Below are 8,951 nucleotides of genomic sequence, written 5' to 3' on the forward strand. Positions count from 1 at the left end.
ATGCCAATCTTGCTGCTGTTCTTTTTCTGGACCGAGGAAACTAATGCTGAAGTCGACAACATGAGCTGAAAGGCAATGACTTCTGCCTGCGAGGAACTGAAAGACCACTGAAGTTCAGAACTAGTATATCAATGATGCAATCTGAATTCATACACCATCTTGAGGTTTCTCGACCAAGATACTATACACAAACATCATCGGAAAGATCCGGGGGTAAGAACTCATCACAAACGCTGGTTGAATTATTGAAATGCACAAGAGAACCTACAGGTAGCATTTACTTTAAAAAAAACTACAGGTAGCATCCTAAGTATCCTGCATTAGCGATTTACATACAAAAAGAATAATGCTGGAACCACCTGAGGAGACAGCATTTGCCCTACTTATGAACTAAACAAACACACATTCATTAAACCATTGGAAACTGGCCATCTCTGCTGGAAGCGGTCGAGTAAACAGGCATCCATCCTGCTAGAAGAGGTCTGAGCAGATAAACTAGAAACTAATGAGCATCTCTGGTGCAGATTCAGAGGTTGAAACACTTGATATGGTGACTTCTTGTGGTATAACCCGAATTATGTTTCTTTGAATCCAACTTGAGTGTTTTTCTTTTACCTTGTTTCTAACTCTACATATGTGCATCTGTATTGTCTTTAACTTTGGGATCTGAAACTGAGCATTCCACCTCGTTAGCATCCCCGCCTCCCATTTCAATATCAATGTCCTCATGGTTATGCCTCTGTGAAATCTTCATCAGATCACCATCAATATCAAGGTCATATCCCACTTTTGGTTGAGGACCACCAACTCGTTCTTCTTCAGCCTCTCCAGCATGGTTAGCTGGTGGAGCTAGCACATCCTCTTGTATGTGTGCCCGGAACTTATGTTTAGAAGGCTCTATCTTGGCACAGACTACTTCTTGAAAGTTACTCAGACACCCTTGATCATAGACATTATGCCTGCCATCTGACCTGTACCGAAATTTTTCGTATGTGGTCTGAAAAACAAAGTGGCAATAAAGATGTTAGGGCTGGTGTACTGTAAAGGAAACTGCTACGGGTAGCCAGCCACGTAGGCCCTTTGGATTGGTCCGATACTGTAGCAGTGCTGCAGTGGCCTCGTGAACTATAACAGCTAGATTGATTGTTTCTTGTTTGACACATCTCTCTTTTTATAGAGAGATCTATTTGGCTCCCAAGGACGAGATCCAATCTACTAACAAATCATATCCTATCTCTAACTAACCCTAAACCTAAGGGAGATGATGCTATATTCCGGGAGGCCACTGTAGTGCTGCTATAACAGAAACATTGGTTTTCAGTTGGAATCGGAAGGTTAGATTGAGATAACCCAAACAAGATTTTTCTGTACATAAATAACACAATAAATATCCATATATAATCATGCGAGATAAACAGTTTAGTCTCTCACAACCTCGGATAAAAACAATGTAATTTAGCACCACAGCAGAAGCCTGTGTGGTTGCCTTAAACTCCCTATGATGCCACTACCTTGCAAGGACAAAAGAGAGTGAGTTCTCAAATTATCTAAGATATGTGCTTTTCTGCAAGAGTAAAACAGCCTTGTCCCACATCAATGCACAACAGTAAAAGCATATTGGGAAAGATAGATAAGGAGGCCTTAATAATTTAGTTGAGATAGGAATTGTCTTTCCCACAACTAAAAATTTAACAGTTCCCGGAATTTGTTCTTACAAAGCAAACAACTCAACAACAACAACAACAAAGCCTTTCAGTCCCAAGCAAATTGGGGTAGGCTAGAGTTGAAACCCACCAAGAGCCCCAAGTCACGGTTCAGACACTTCAATAGCTGTTTTCCAAGCACTCCTATTCAAACATAGATCTCTAGGTATATCCCAAGCTTTTAAATATCTTTTTATTGCCTCCCCCATGTCAATTTCGGTCTTCCTCTACCTCTCCTCATATTATTAGCTTGGCTTAGGACTCCACAATGCACTGGTGCCTCTAGAAGTCTCCTTTGGACATAACCAAATCACCTCAACCGATATTGAACAAGCTTTTCTTCAATTGGTGCTACCCTAGGCGATCACGTATATCATCGTTCCGAACTCGGTCCATTCTTGTGTGACCACAAATCCATCACAACATACACATTTCTGCAATACTCAGTTGTTGAATATGTCGAATCTTTGTAGGCCAACATTCTGCTCCATACAACATAGCCAGTCTAATCGTCGTTCTATAAAACTTGCCTTTTAGCTTTTGTGATACCCCTTATCACAGATAATGCTAGAAGCCTGTCGCCACTTGATCCACCCTGCTTTGATTCTATGGTTAACGTCCGCATCAATATCTCCATCACTCTGTAGTATCGATCCCAGATACCGAAAGGTATCCTTCTTAGGCACTGCTTGACCTTCCAAACTCACATCTCCCTCCTCCTCCACCAAAGTCGCATCTCATGTATTCGGTTTTAGTTCTGTTCAATCTAAAACCTTTAGACTCAAGGGTCTGTCGCCATAACTCTAGTTTTCTATACTCCTGCCTGGCTTTCGTCCACTAACACTACATCATCAGCGAGCAACATACACCAACGGATATACTCTTGTATGTTCCTGTTAACCTCAATTACCAAGGCAAAGAGATACGGGATTAAAGCTGACCCTTGATGAAGTCCAATTTTAATCGAAAAATAATTTGTGTTACCATCGTTTGTTCGAACACTAGTCACAACATTGTTGTACATGTCCTTGATGAGGGTCACGTACTTTGATAGAACTTTATGTTTGTCTAAAGCCCACCACATAATATTTCTTGGTATCTTGTCATAAGCCTTCTCCAAGTCAATGAAAACCATGTGGAGGTCCTTCTTCTGCTCTCTCAACCGCTCCATAACTTGTCTTATTAAGAAGATTGCTTCTGTGGTTAATCTTCCGGACATGAAACCAAATTGGTTTGTTGATATATGCGTCGTTCCTCGCAGGCGCTGCTCAATAACTCTTTCCCATAACTTCATAGTATGGCTCATCAACTTAATTCCCCGATAATTAGTATAACTTTGGATATCTCCCTTGTTCTTATAGATTGGTACCAATATGCTTCTTCTCCGTTCCTCAGGCATCTTGTTCGATCGAAAGATATTGTTGAACATCTTGGTTAGCCATACTATAGCTATATCTCCGAGGCATCTCCACACTTTGATTGGGATACCATCAGGGCCCATCGCTTTGCCCCCTTTCATCATTTTCAAGGCTTCTCTAACATCCGATTCTTGAATTCTCTGCACAAAGCGCCGGTTAGTTTCATCAAACGAGTCGTCCAGCTGAACGGTGGTATTCTCGTTCTCACCATTAAACAATTTATCAAAATACACTTGTCATCTATGTCTGATCTCATCCTCCTTCACCAAGAGCTGCTCCCTCTCGTCCTTTATGCACTTGACTTGGTTGAAGTCTCTTGTCTTCCTATTGCGAGCCCTATCTATCCTATAAATGTTCTTCTCTCCTTCCTTCGTACTCAAACGTTGGTAAAGGTCCTCATAGGCCCGCTCCTTTGCCTCACTCACCGCTCGTTTTGCAATCTTCTTTGCCACCTTATACTTCTCTGTGTTGTCTGCACACCTGTCATGATACAAGCGCTTATAGCACTCCTTTTTCTTAATAGCCTTTTGCACATCTTCATTCCACCACAAAGTGTCTTTCGAGTCGCATTCGCTCCCTTTGATCACTCCAAGCACCTCTGAAGCAACCTTCCGAACGCATATTGCCATCTTCTCCCACATGTTGTTTGCATCGCCTTCATCCTTCCAAGGGCCCTCTTCAATGACCTTTTCATTAAAGACTTTGATGCATCCCCTTCTAATTTCCACCACTTCGTTCTAGCAACCCTAGCTTGTTTGTTCCCACGAGCTTGCACCAGAAAGCGGAAGTCAGCCACTAGTGTTGAGCGACCACACATTCTTCAGGTATCACCTTACAGTCCACGCATGTTCGTTTATCCCTCCTTCTTGTAAAGACAAAGTCGATTTGACTAGAGTACTGGCCGCTACTAAAGGTCACTAAATGGGACTGTCTCTTACGAAAGAAAGTGTTAGTTATCATCAGATCAAAAGTTATGACGAAGTCTAAGACTTTCTCTCCCTCCTGGTTTCTACTATCATATCCGAAACCCCCATGAACCGCCTCGAAACCTGCACTTGATGTACCTACATGGCCATTAAGATCACCTCCTATAAAGAGCTTCTCGCAACTAGGAACAGCTCTAACCAAACGATCTAAGTCTTCCCAAAAAAGCCACTTAGCACTCTCAGCATGGCCTACTTGGAGGCATACGCACTAATTACATTTAAGACCATATCACTAATGACAAGTTTAACTAAGATGATCCTATCCCCTTGCCTTCTCACCTCCACCACACCATCCTTGAGGCTCTTATCAATCAAAACTCCTACTCCATTTTTATTTGAAGTTATCCCTGTGTACCAGAGTTTGAAGCCGGTATTGTCCACCTCCTTCGCCTTCTGCCCCTTCCATTTAGTCTCTTGGACGCATAAGATATTTACACACCTCCTAACCGTTGTGTCAACTGACTCTCTTAACTTACCCATAAGGGACCCTACATTCCAACTACCTAAACGGATCCTAGATGGCTCGACTAGCTTTCTTACCCTTCGCACCCGCCGAGGTAGGTGTGAAGACCCTTGCTCATTTTGCACCACACCCAGGAGCCGATGTGGCACGTCACTAAGGATGCGACGACCCGATCCTTGCTCACTTGACACCATGCCAAGATCACAACATGGCGCGCACGGGGCTGACGGCCCGGCCCTTGCTCATTTAACACCATACCCGGGTTCCGACATGGTGCGTCGCTAAGAGGGTTACGCCCCAACGGGATTCTTTTGGATGATAGGAACTTGCAATCATAGATAAAAGAATTCAAAGTGTAGACAGATAGATAAACCACTAGGCAGAAACAAACGAAGATAGAGAATTAATATCAACAGACCAACCTGGTTTGTGCTGATGAGATACGTATGAAATCCTGTGAGCCCACCAACAAACCAGAGAGATAAAACAGTATACCATTAGTGCTAGAGAAGCAGGGGAATGTTTCAATGCTTTCCAAACTGTAGGATAGTCTCCATCCATGAGAAACTTGATGTACAAGGCCGATATAGCAAACACATAAATGCAGAGGAGACTTGAAGAGACAACAGATAGGAAAAAATAACGGTAATTGCGCTGCACAATGGACAAGTAGAAATCAGAAAGTAAAGAGGTAAAAGATGGAGTGACTTAATCAATTTAGAATGAAGGAAATAATTTCAAGAAATGTTCATGGGAACCACATTTCCTCAATATCAGATGCATAAGTTGTTCAAATGAGAAGATTAACAAAATAAAACCTTATCATAAAAGATCTTCACATGGATGTGAGCAACTTTTCTCTTCATTCTAGTTTGGTGGAGTTACTATGTCAGATCGAACATGCAAATTATAAACTGGGCACATTTTATTTAAGAAATGATCATTTTTTCCCTTTTGCTTAAGACATGGCAATTCTGTTTTTAGTGCACTCATTATTTTCTTATATAAATATGTATCCATGGAATGCAAAATTCATCATTTGATTCCAATACTATAGCTTACCTTTCCAATGCATTGTCCTACCCATGGGCAGTGATGATCAAAGCGTTCCACACAATTGTTGCAAATGGAACAGTGTGAACACCGAGGAGGGCGAAAAACCATACAAGTTTCACAATACTTTACTTTCACAGGCATCCCATTTACTATAACTTCTTTTACACGAGGAAACTGTAGTATTCCAGGTGTGTCAGTAAGAGACAAATTATCATAGTGAATTGGATGTGAAGCACGAGGTACAATGCCAGGATCCCGAGCGGCAGCGGTGAAGAGTAACAGAAGCACCTACACCAAAAGTGAAGGCAATAACACACAAATTTAGGAGTCATATTTTTTTTGAAATCCTCACACAAAAATACCAGCAAGTAACAGCATCAGAATACTTACATAGATTGTGAACACTATTGCTATGACAAGAATTGCATATCCTGCATCATATGCATGAAACTGATGACAGAGATGATGTGCGACAAACACACAAAAGATAGCAGCCGGGATAACAATGAGGGCAACAGAAACACCTAGAGATTTAACATCAGGTCCAAATATCAATCGCCCACCAAAGCAGAACCTCTGCAAACAAGACACATGAGTCGGTTTTTTTCTCTCGAACATGCTGAAGAACTGCGTGTCATTGTATTAATGGGTGGAAAACAAGAAACAAGACACATGAGTCAGTTTGAGGATACTGAATCAATAATATGAGACAGCATGAATGTCAAAAAACAACGATCTCAAAGATAGAATATATGGCAAAAATATATATATAGCACATCGGATCTAAACAACAAGCCAAGTTCATCACACAGCAGAGAATGTCATACTGTGATAGTTGGTTTCATGCTAGCCACTGTTTTTTCCCCTTGAGCACACAAGAGAGTTAAGAGTGAAAATGTATACTAGAAATTATATATGCACCAGAAATGAAAAGGAACGGCCCTGTAAAAACAACCCTAATGGGGATACCCAGCTAGCAGTGAAAATCCTTTTGCCCTGGCATCACAACATAGCCAGGCTTCTTCACCAGCCAGCTGCATGACCCTTTGAGTGCTCGGTCTTGCACCATTGAATACACAGTTGTTATAGTTTTTCCATACATATTGGCCAGTGACACATAGGACTGCAACCTAGCCAAATCTAAAATAAAGGACATGATCTAAGAAAGAATACATTTCTTGGTGCAGTTGTAACAGATGTGTGGCACATAGCATATGAACAACGATGTGACATCAGTGTCACAGTGTGCAACATTCTGTAGTACTCAATTACTTAGTTATTATACTTGTCAATGTCACTTCCAATTCATCAATCTTGTAACTGTTATACTCATCAACTCAACACATATATTGCATATGAGAACAATAGAGATCCAACACTCATACAGCTATCATCATACAAATCTCAGTAAATGAGACAACATTGGCTGTATGACTGCTGAGATAATTAAAGAAGAAAAAGAAACTGCCATGGCCAAGATGCTGTCCTGTGGAGGTTAGCTCAATTCCACTATTTGCAAACTTAGAAACTTGTTGGCCAACATTTTGTTTAGACCTGTGATGCATTTGAAAAGATGTGGCTGCAGCAGAAGGAAAACAAAAGGTTGCACTGAGCACTAAACGAAGTAAATACAGAAATTTCGAATGATTCTCACGTTATCCCCCTTCCAAGCTTGGTACACCCGCTGCTGTGGCTGCGCTATGTGCAATTGCAAGTTTGCAACCCAACAACCAGCTTCAATCCCCCTGAAGCAGAATGAGGGTTCAGACCTTACTCCGAAATTTTGAAACAGTATATATGCAGCCGCACGTGGAGACTGTCAGACTAGAGTACAAGTCGTATGTTATCAACTGAGATTGACCTTGCCCCCTGCATAAGAACGGGAAGAACCAAGATAAACCAGTTTAGTGAAAGGTCCACGCAGTATAAAAATTAGCAAAAACACCGAATGGATAGGGTTATAGGGGGAAATTTACATGGATTTGATTGCTTATTTTGCTGCCAATTTTTTTTTTTTTGTGTTGGGAACAGACGAATTTAGGAAAATCCGTCCGAACAAGCTAGGGTTACTTACAAACAAAGAAGAATTCAAAAACAAATACAGATGGGTCTCCTCCGCTGTGCCGTTGCCGTTCCACGCCAGTCGAATCCAGTAGAGGGGGAGGAGGAGCGCAACTCCTCTCCAAGTCCAACCAAAAGAAAACGGGGGAATTAACTGCGTGCCATTAAAAAATATCGCAATATCATATGAGTCCCTAGAAAAGTTCAGTGGTCTTTAGTGCCACTGTTTCAACTTTTTTTTTTGCCCTCTATGTCACTGCTGTCAGTTTAGGCTCTAATGCCGTCAAACTGCAGGTGTAAAAACTCGAAAATATCCTTAAGTATAAATATGTCATTAATTTTTTTGAGCATCTTAACGACTTCAAATGAAAAAGCTCAAAACTAGAAAGTTATAGATCTATAATTTTTATATAAAAATTATTTTCATTTAATTCCACAAAAAAATATGATTTTTCTAAGATATATTAATCATATCAAATCATATTTTTGTGAAATTAAATGAAGATAATTTTTATATGAAAATTATAGATCTCAACGAGATCTATAACTTTCTAGTTTTGAGTTTTTCATTTGAAGTCGTTAAGATGTTCAAAAAAAATTTAATGACATATTTAAACTTAAGGGCACACCTGCACTTTGACAGCGTTAAAACCCAAACTGACAGCAGTGGCATGGAGGGCACAAAAAAATTGGAACAGTGGCGCTAAAGATCGCTGAACTTTTTCAGAGGCTCACAGAGCATTACGATCTTTTTTTTAATGGCACACAAAGAATTTTCCAAAGAAACCTCGGCGGGAGGACTGACTTGTTGTATTCTGTCGCCGCCAGTGGCGAATGATGAAAGCCCAGTGGATTGCGAGGAAGAAAAGCCCAGCGGAACCAGAGAAGAAAGAGGCGCATATGATGCGAAGAGAAGACGGAAGAAGATAAGATATGAGGAGGCGACGAGAACTCGCTCGGTTCAGTGAATGACAGTAGGCGCCGTAATTTGGGAGCATGACAGCGTGGACATGTTTACTCCGCCCACAAAAGAATGGCCTCACGAGCGACGCCCTCACGAAAACTCACCCGCCACGCTCGGAGTCTGGTGGTCTTCGAGTATTTCTCAGCTGCGTTCGTTGTCTAAGTATAGTTATAAATTTGTTCGTATACCGTGTGTGTATGTATCCGAACAGATTCTACAGCTGTACTTAAGATGAGAGGAAAAAATCAAAGAATAATCGTATACATACGAGAGAGCAGAGCTTCCGATAGCGGTGAACCG

General features: G+C 41.2%; 1 pseudogene; it reads right to left on the reverse strand.

The window, feature by feature from the left end:
* Positions 1-339: 339 nt before the first annotated feature.
* On the reverse strand, positions 340-6,278 carry LOC136453670 (protein S-acyltransferase 8-like; annotated as a pseudogene).
* Between the last annotated feature and the right edge of the window lie 2,673 nt (positions 6,279-8,951).

Source organism: Miscanthus floridulus, chromosome 5 (genome assembly GCF_019320115.1).
Source record: "Miscanthus floridulus cultivar M001 chromosome 5, ASM1932011v1, whole genome shotgun sequence".
Taxonomy (NCBI): Eukaryota; Viridiplantae; Streptophyta; class Magnoliopsida; order Poales; family Poaceae; genus Miscanthus; species Miscanthus floridulus.